The following is a 9439-nucleotide window of genomic DNA, read 5'->3' as shown; positions in this document are numbered from 1 at the left end:
CATCAAAAGAAAACACTGAAAGACAGCTAGAGAGCACTGTTGTATTCTTAAAATTAAAGTATATTATGCATAAGGGCAGTCAAAGATAAGGCTATATAAAATGCAAAATGGAAATGGGGAATGTTTCAAAGAGACAACCACCCGTCCAATGAGCAGACAACATCTGAAGGCTACCAATGGGTCATATATGCTTCCAACTAAAACATGTATTGCTAAATTTGGCCGATTCCTTTAAACACATTTGATCTTCGTTGCTAAAAGAACAAATAAATATGTTGCTTATAAAAATAGGAAGATGTGGTATAAGTGACAATGAGACAACTCTCCATCCAAGTCACAATTTGCTTATATTTATCATAATATTACAGAGGACTATATTAAACAACTCCCAAACTTAATGTATTAAAAAAGGGACGAAAGATACCAGAAGAACATTCAAACTCGTACTAGAAAATAAAATAACAACGCTATGGATAAAAAAGAAACGGACAAAAAAAAAAAAAGAAACAAGTGCACAAACCACAACATAGAAAACTAAAGACTAAGCAACAAAAAGATCTCCAAAACCTGGGGGTGATCTCAGATGCTACGGGAGGGTAAGCAGATTCTACTCCATGTTAAATCATTATACAACTCATATAAAAGTGTACTTTTTATTATCCATTTTACTTATGTTACATTTGATAAAACAGGACTAATAGTACGAAACCACACAAGGTCTTTTTTCCTTCAAGTTTTCCAGACTTTGATTGATTGATAAATGAATTGATTGTTATTTGTTAAACGTCAAGTGGCAAATATTTCATACAAGTTCGTACGAGAAAAAAAAAATAATTAATAGGTGCGTCTTGTAATAGGGGAATGGGATGAAGGGTGGGAAATTTGGAATGGCAGGTACAATGGATAGTGACACAAATTTAGCCCTCCAACAGATCACAACGGAAACCTTATAAAGATGTTGCAAAACAGAGAGAGATACAAAAGGGATATTCAAACTAAGTCGAAAAACTAACTGACTATACCATGGCAGAATAAAGAAAACGACGAAAAGACAACTGACAGTTCACAAAACACCATATTAACTTGAAGATTCAATAACAAGTATCCCACCATCATATCGTATAAAGATATCAACCCCACTCTACACTAGATATCGAATACAACATCCTCATTGTAACATTGAAATATAGTATTCTAAACTGAAAGTACTTAAGCCAATGACAAAATCAAAAGGCCATAATACATCATATGAATGGATAACAACTGTCATATTCCTGACTTGGTATGTTGCATATTAATTCATACGACAAAACCCTTGATATTTTATATGATTTTCACCGCGTGACATTGCCCCTTTTTACTTCCATTAGTTATAGATTGAATATATTAATTATATCAAATTTGCAGAATTCTTACTATACTATTCTCGTCTTGGATCTAAAAGTAAGCAGGTGAGATAAAAGTCATTTTTCCTGAAAATTCAACCTGCAATGTGTTTCCCATTATGCAAACAAATCATAAACATTTTCGAAATGTATCTTTATTCTATTTGGAATCTGATTTTTGCGTTATTTTATACAGTAATTGTACTACGATTTCGCTTTCGATTTTCAAACGGAACAAGTCGAGAAGTTTTCAAAGTACACAATGTTCATTTGTACACGGAACAGAAGTTTTTGTTTTTAAATTCAACTATATGAGGACAGATTCTACTTATGAATTGACATATTAGCATTTAAATTAAGGAGCATGTTCTATTCTAATGGCTGTCGTTATAATGAGACAAATGTGGCTGCTATGCAAATAAGCAAAGTTAGAAATAATAAATGCTAAAAAGGTATAGCGAGAAACATTTCATAACAGTAAAATATTTCTATATAGTGATCTTCCTAAAATAAACTGATCATAGATACCAGGATTAAAATTATGTTCACATAACGCGTGTTTCGTATACAAAAGACTCATCAGTGACGCTCAAATAAAAAAAGTTAAACAGGCCAAATTAAATAGGAAGTTGAATAGCATAGAGAAGCAGAAAATCCGAAAAGATTTGCTTCATACAAGTAAGGTAATCTATTCCAGTGGTAGAAAAACATTCATATTTCGAAAATTTCAATCAAATTTTGTAGGCAGTTGTTCATACCACTGGTAATTAATGTAAACACAGCTCAGCTAGGATAACTAATGTGATGGTAATACCTTCAAAGAGGAAACCTTCACTTGCAGTGACATGGACAAAGTGGTTATAAATGCACTCATCATAAATATTAGTCCTACAATTTTGTATAAAAGAGAGACGAAAGATACCAAAGGGACAGTCAAACTCATAAATCTAAAAAAAACTGACAACGCCATGGCTAAAAATGAAAAAGACAAACAAACAACAACACACACGACACAACATAGAAAACTAAAGAATAAACAACACGAACCCCACCAAAAAACTAGGGGTGATCTCAGGTGCTCCGGAAGGGAAAGCAGATCCTGCTCCACATGCGGCACCCGTCGTGTTGCTTATGTGATAACAAATCCGGTAAATAGTCTAATTCGGTAGGTCACATTCATGAAAGGGAAGGGGATTGTAGTTACGACGTAAGGAACATATCCGATATCATTTGTGAAACAGTTATTCCATAACGGTCAACCAACTCGTGACGGCGTCCGTAAAATTTACGAAGGGATGATTTCAACTTCACCATTTGGAACTCTTGGTTTAATAGCTTCCTTGTGAGCAGCAACCCTCTATCAAGAAAATCATGATAGGAAATGCAAGCACGGGAATATCGTATCAATTTGGAGATATATACCCCGTATGCAGGTGCTGCTGGAATGTTGCTACTTAGAAATGGAAAGTTCACAATTAAAAAGCTGAAATCACCTCTTTTGTCGTAAAGTTTTGTTTTCAACCGACCCTCATTGTCAATTTCTAGATGTTAGTCAAGATATGTATAACAGACGCTCGTTTTGTCTACAAATAACTCATCAGTCACGAGAATTGTCAATCCGCATTGAGAAGTCAAACCGAAAGGTTCTGCCAATTACAGCTAAGGTTATATCTTTTCCAATAGTAGAAAATCCTTAGTGTTTCGTAAAAATTCAAATTTTGAAAACAGATAATTTACAATTATGACGATACCGATGATAATTTATGTCAACATAGAAGTGATGACTATTGTGCTGGTGTTATCCTCGGGAATACAGTGTTGTTGTATATACTTTCGTCAGATACAAGGCTTGAATTTGGTGTGCCAGATGCACATTTGGCCTACAAAAAACTCATCCATACAGCCGATTAGATAAATCTAAAAAGGCCAAAAGTTTCGAAGATAAGCAAAAATTCCGAAATAGTTAGACAAATATAGCCAAGGTAATCTTTCCTAGAGTAGAAAAAAAAATATTTTGTAAAATGTAGTGTTGTAAAATGTTATTTTCTAATTTTGACCATATCAATGATAATTCATGTCAAATCAGAAGTGCTCGGTGCTGGGCTGGAGATACTCTCGATGAGAAAATCTTCACTGGCAATGACATTGACCAAGAAGTTGTAAATATACTCAACAGAGGTATTCGTCTTAAAATATTGTTCGCGCGTTTCGTTTATAAAAACTCCTTAGTAGAGCCGAATAAAAAAGTTGTAAGACCAAATAAAGTGCGACGATGAAGAGTAGCTTGGTGCAACAATTCCGAAGGTTTTGCAAATAACATTTGAGGTAGGTTTTCCCTATTGAATTGGTTCACAATTTGTCTTGGCGGAGCCTTTTTTTGGCTTAAAATTTGTTTGAGTTTTACTCTTTATCGAAGTAATACCTGTGAACAACAGTGCTTTCGGTTTTTCGGGTTAAATTACTCATTTACAGTCATATCACATCTTGGTTTTTTATATGACAAGATAATTGTATCATTGTTATCGAAAGCAGGGTTATTTCAATCACCAAATTGAACATTTTTACTAAAACTATTACAATGGTAAAAATGCATTGCTCGTACGCAAACGATTAGCACAAGTTTTTGATGCGAACAGATGCTTACGCATTTTTATTTCTTCAGAAAACAATTGAAAAGAAACCAACCCCACGAAAAACCGTGACATGAATGTACGTTTTATCTCACGTTATTAACAGATGGAGATTAATTGAACAGTTTTGGTTAATTAAGCAATGCACATTTACCTTTTAAAACTAAAACATTCAAAAGGTAAGTTGTTTACATTGCTTTATATTTAAATACTAATTTAGTTTTTAATGTAATCAGACAGATCATCCTAGGCAGGATTTTACAAACATCAACAGCATCAGTAAAATTTTAAAGAATCATGATATGAACAATCAAATTAATCAAAAGACGTTTTGATCGAACATTATTTAATCTAGTTGTGTTGCTTGAAGAAAACATGGACAGGAGTTTTGAGCTTATAACATATCATGAAAACATAAAGTGTATATAAAAATATTGTAGATACAAACTCTTTTCTTGAGAGGAGATTTATGGATTTAAAAAGTAAGTAATTGTGACTAAGAGTAAAAAATGCAAATATGCACATATGATTAAGCTAGTTAACTGGTTTTAAAAGGACTAGATAATAAATATTCACTTGTCAGAAATTGAGTTGCCCATCTACCTTACCCGAGCCAATATAAATACTGTGATGGAGAGGGGTATATAACATATATTCAGGTTAAAGAACGAATATAGTATAGCAAAGTACAATGTCTATAATACCTACACGTGATTTTTCTTTTATACTAGTACTATTTTTTTTATCATATTTAACTAAAGGATCACTTTAGTCGAGCATTCGTAATTATATTTCCTTAACTATAAACCTACATAACTATAATATATCATACAGAATTTAAGTTTAACAGATGTTTTTCTGTCATTATTTTTTGTCAAAATTCACTTGTTATTTGTTAATAAAGTGAATATTGAATATTGCTTTATTTAGGGAAGTTTACAAGTTACAACCACTGTCAATACATTAGAACGTAGAAGATGATTTGTCAAAATATATATGAATCATTGTTCCAAATCAATGGTTATACATATTTTGTCGAATTTGTAAGTGATATGAATTATATTAAAGTTCGTTGTGTATCACTATGACTTATATATATTAAATAGTTGTAATCGCATTTATATTCCCGCAACCATATTTAAAGAAATATTTCCATATGTTTTATTTGCATTATTTGTCATGTTGCATAGATTTGGGCATTCAATTTCCGGTGGCGTCAAAGTTAAGTTCTTACGTAATTATGACGAGCACCTTAACAATATTCTAGATATCCTTTACAAATGCGCATCTGGTGCAGGAAAATTGGTACCGTTAATGTTATTACTATCACTGGGTCGATGCCTCTGCTGGTGGTTTTTTAGTCCCCGAGGGTATCACCAGCCCAGTAGCCAGTACTTCGGAACTGGCATAAAAATACACATTTGTATTATTAAAATTTGCTGTTACAAAATGCTAGAAATTATTATAAATTAAGGAATGTATCTCCCTCATGCAAAGCTCTGATTCCTTTCACGGATTTGGCTATACTTTTTGGACCTTTTTGATTATAGGTCTTTATCTTTTATATTAGCTTTGGATTTCAAATATTTTCGCCGCGAGCATAACTGAAGAGACATGTATTGTCGAAATGCGCATCTGGTGCAGGAAAATTGGTACTGTTAATGTTATTACAAGGATCGAATCCAATTTGGCTTTGGACCTGTGATTAAATATACTTTGCCATTAATGATGCAGCGTTTTATTGAGTTGGTGCCATGCTTGAGCGTCTAGCAAGTTCGTTCCAAAGATGTTTTATTTGGTTGAAATCTGGAGACTTTTGAGGTCACAGCGAAATATTAATGTTGATCTGTATACGAATATCCATATTTACTCTAGCTGTATTGGACTCGTCATTGTCCTGATGAACCACACCCCTTTGTCGGTCAATAAAATGTTGTATACGGGACTAAATAATATTGTCTCGATAACATTGAACTATCAGTAGGTTTGTTCTGTGGTTGTAGAACATTTCTTCTCACAGTTTGACACTTCATTCGCCAAATTTATAGTTTTTGTTAACGGAAGAGGGGACTATCATTTTGATTTTATTGGAATATATAAACTGGTACAGTAGACAAATGTTTTATGTATATCATAAAGACAAATAATATTTAAATTTTAGTAGAATTTGACCATGTGTAGATGTTGACCCTGTGATTGAAACAAATTATCACTTCGTTATATTCTAATATCCCTGACATAGTTGAACAACATGTAATATAAGATGACTGTGACCGTCCTGTTTTCGTCGTTTTTTAGTGTTGATGCTATTAAAAATATATTAAACAAAAAATGTATAACTCTAAGGTAATCTAATAAAGAAGATTCATAAAACCCGATACAGCCATACGTTTCACTATCTCAACCAAAGGAACGACTTGAATACATCTGCCATATTGCATTCCTTGGTTCAGGAATTTCAGAAGGAAATGGTGTATTTAACCTGGTTATATAGCTTTGTTAGCCTCTAACTTGTATGTCATTATACAATTATTGACTTTTGATGAGGTTGATACAATGATTTATCAACCCCAGAGATGTGATATTCACCAAGGCCAACGGCCGAGGTGAATATCACATCTGGGGTTGATAAATCATTGTATCAACTGATATCAAAAGTCAACAATTGCTTTATTATATGACTCTTTAGTTCTCAGTGTCATTTTCATATTTTTAGATTGTGAAATATATCCTTGGTTAGATGGTATTTTGCCTAGACTGTTTTTATTTTATGCTTGGGTTTGATTTTTAGGCATATTTAATTCTGCATAATTAAAACTAGAAGAATATTGTATCATTTCAATTTTTAAAGAACAAAACATGAACAATATTGAATACAACAGAATAAAAAACTAGATACATGTACATGTATATAGTAAATTTTCACTTAAAATTTCACTTTAAATTGAAATTGATTGTTACATTTGAACAATTGTTCAACACTGGCATTGGAAATCTTAATTTCCTCATTATTTAACGATGGAAAGCGTTTTTCAGTAGCTACTTCTGCTGCTCCAGCCATACTTTGTTGCCGGAAACATGTAACTGTCGTCTGTTAGATCGAAACGATTTTATGTCGAGAGCGCTGATTGGTTGATATTTATTCGATCGTCCAATTAAAAACCATTTTATTTATACATCCCTTAAATAGCTAACAAGAATTCCCCGTTTCTATATTTAGGTACACGGACGCTGTTCCAAATCTTATATTAACCTCTCGTGATTTTTGACGCGGTGAATATAATGTTTTATCAAAGAGGATTTCCTATGCTTTTAGCCAATGAGAAAACAGAAAATTTATAGTCATATAATAATTGTTTATTGTTCCGTTATATTGACAGTGTTTTGTCACCCAAACAGACATAATTGATTAATATGACATCAACTATGAACTAGCAGCCAAATGTGTAAATATACACAACTGACTAAAAAATCATTAAATAAAACAAAGACATAAAAAAACTTTTAAAATAGAATGAAATTCAAAACAGTGTGGCTGTGGTCATTGATTGACACATTAAATTCATCCATTGACTGGGACAATTTACGTGAACGTGTGTCTGTAACGACCACTGTTCACGACGTACCTACGATAGACATTTAAACTGTGGGGTCACCAAAGGTTTCTTAACGCCTTTAATTATAAAATAATTCGAAAAAATAATCAGGAATAACCTTTATGTTTTGATTTATACAATTGATATAAATCAAAACATCGTGCTATTCCTGATTAATTTTTCGAATTACTTTATTAAGGTGTTGAGGACCTTTAGTGACCCCATAGTTTAAGTGTCTTTAAAAAGTACATAGTGAGCAGTGGTCGTTACATACAAACGTTCACCTAAATTGTCCCAGTCAATGGATGAATTTAATGTGTCAATCAATGGCCACAGCCACACTGTTTTGAATTTCATTCTAAGTAGAACAGTAAAAGGAAATACAACGAAAAGTGAAAAGTGCTAAGTAAATAAAATGAAACAGAACATCGAATCTTTAATCAAGACCATCCAGTTAAGTTTACACTGGATTTGATTTATTGACACATAGGTCTTGGTACTTCCTGATAATTTGGTGTAGAAAAAGGACATGACGTTCTTTGACAAAACCCTGGCTTATTATTGTTTTCTCAGATACCGATTATGTTTTACATGAATCATACAACAGTGTAAATTTATATGGCAAATTCGTATCAAATTTTCACTGATAGTACATTTGCACACAAACACCCCACTAAACAATTCAACTAGCATTCCATGCTGCAGGCGTTGAGGCTTTGACTAAGTCGGGTGTGTCTATTTTTTGTGTTGGTTTATGTATTATCACTGGACTAGTATATATTTGTTTAGGGGCCAGCTGAAGGACGCCTCCGGGTGCGGGAATTTCTCGCTACATTGAAGACCTGTTGGTGACCCTCTGCTGTTGTTTTTTATTTGGTCGGGTTGTTGTCTCTTTGACACATTCCCCATTTCCATTCTCAATTTTATTGTATCCGGGTTTTGTTTTCTGTAATTAGTTAATACTTCAGTTTTATCATGTATATCTCCTAGTATCCATGAGGAGTTTATTTATATTCATTTGATAAAATTTACTGTTTGCAATAGAATAAATTGTTCTAAATAATAACATCCTTCTTATCCCAAACAGAAAACCCTAGCCGTATTTGGCACAACCTTTTGAAAAACTTTGTTTTTGTTTTGACTTTCGAACTTTTATATCCGAGCGTCATTGGTAAGGTTTGTGTGGACGAATCGCGCTTCTGGCGTATTGAATTTTAAACCTGGTGCCTTTTGTTAGCTATTATCCATGTGTTTCTTTGTCTAATATGTTCCCCTATTTGTATTGTAGTCCTGTAATGTTATATTGTCATTTTAATGTTATATTTAACATTGCCATTAAAGAGGGAGGTTTGGCACGCCACAAAACCAGGTTCAACCCACATTTTTTTCTTTAAAAATGTTTTGTACCAAGTCAGGAATATGGCCATTGTTATATTATAGTTCGTTTCTGTGTGTGTTACATTTTAATGTTGTGTTTCCGTTGTGTCGTTTGTTTTCTCTTATATTTGAGTGTGAATTCACATTACTATAAGACGTGTCACGGTACTTTTCAATCCCAAATTTATGTATTTGGTTTTGATGTTATATTTGTTATTCTCATCGGATTCTGTCTAATGCTTAGTCCGTTTCTGTGTGTGTTACATTTTAATGTTGTGTCGTTGTTCACCTCTTATATTTAATGCGTTTCTCTCAGTTTTAGGTTGTTACCCCCGTTTTGTTTTTTTGTCCATAGTTTTGAACAGTGGTATACTACTGTTGCCTTTATTTTATATTAACGAACACTAAGTAAACAACACTTTGCATAGTGTCAAGTGCATTATGGGATTAT

The sequence above is a fragment of the Mytilus galloprovincialis genome, chromosome 2 (assembly GCF_965363235.1).
Source record: "Mytilus galloprovincialis chromosome 2, xbMytGall1.hap1.1, whole genome shotgun sequence".
Lineage (NCBI taxonomy): Eukaryota > Metazoa > Mollusca > Bivalvia > Mytilida > Mytilidae > Mytilus > Mytilus galloprovincialis.
The sequence above is the reverse complement of the archived record's forward strand: the minus strand, read 5'-3'. Positions refer to the sequence as shown.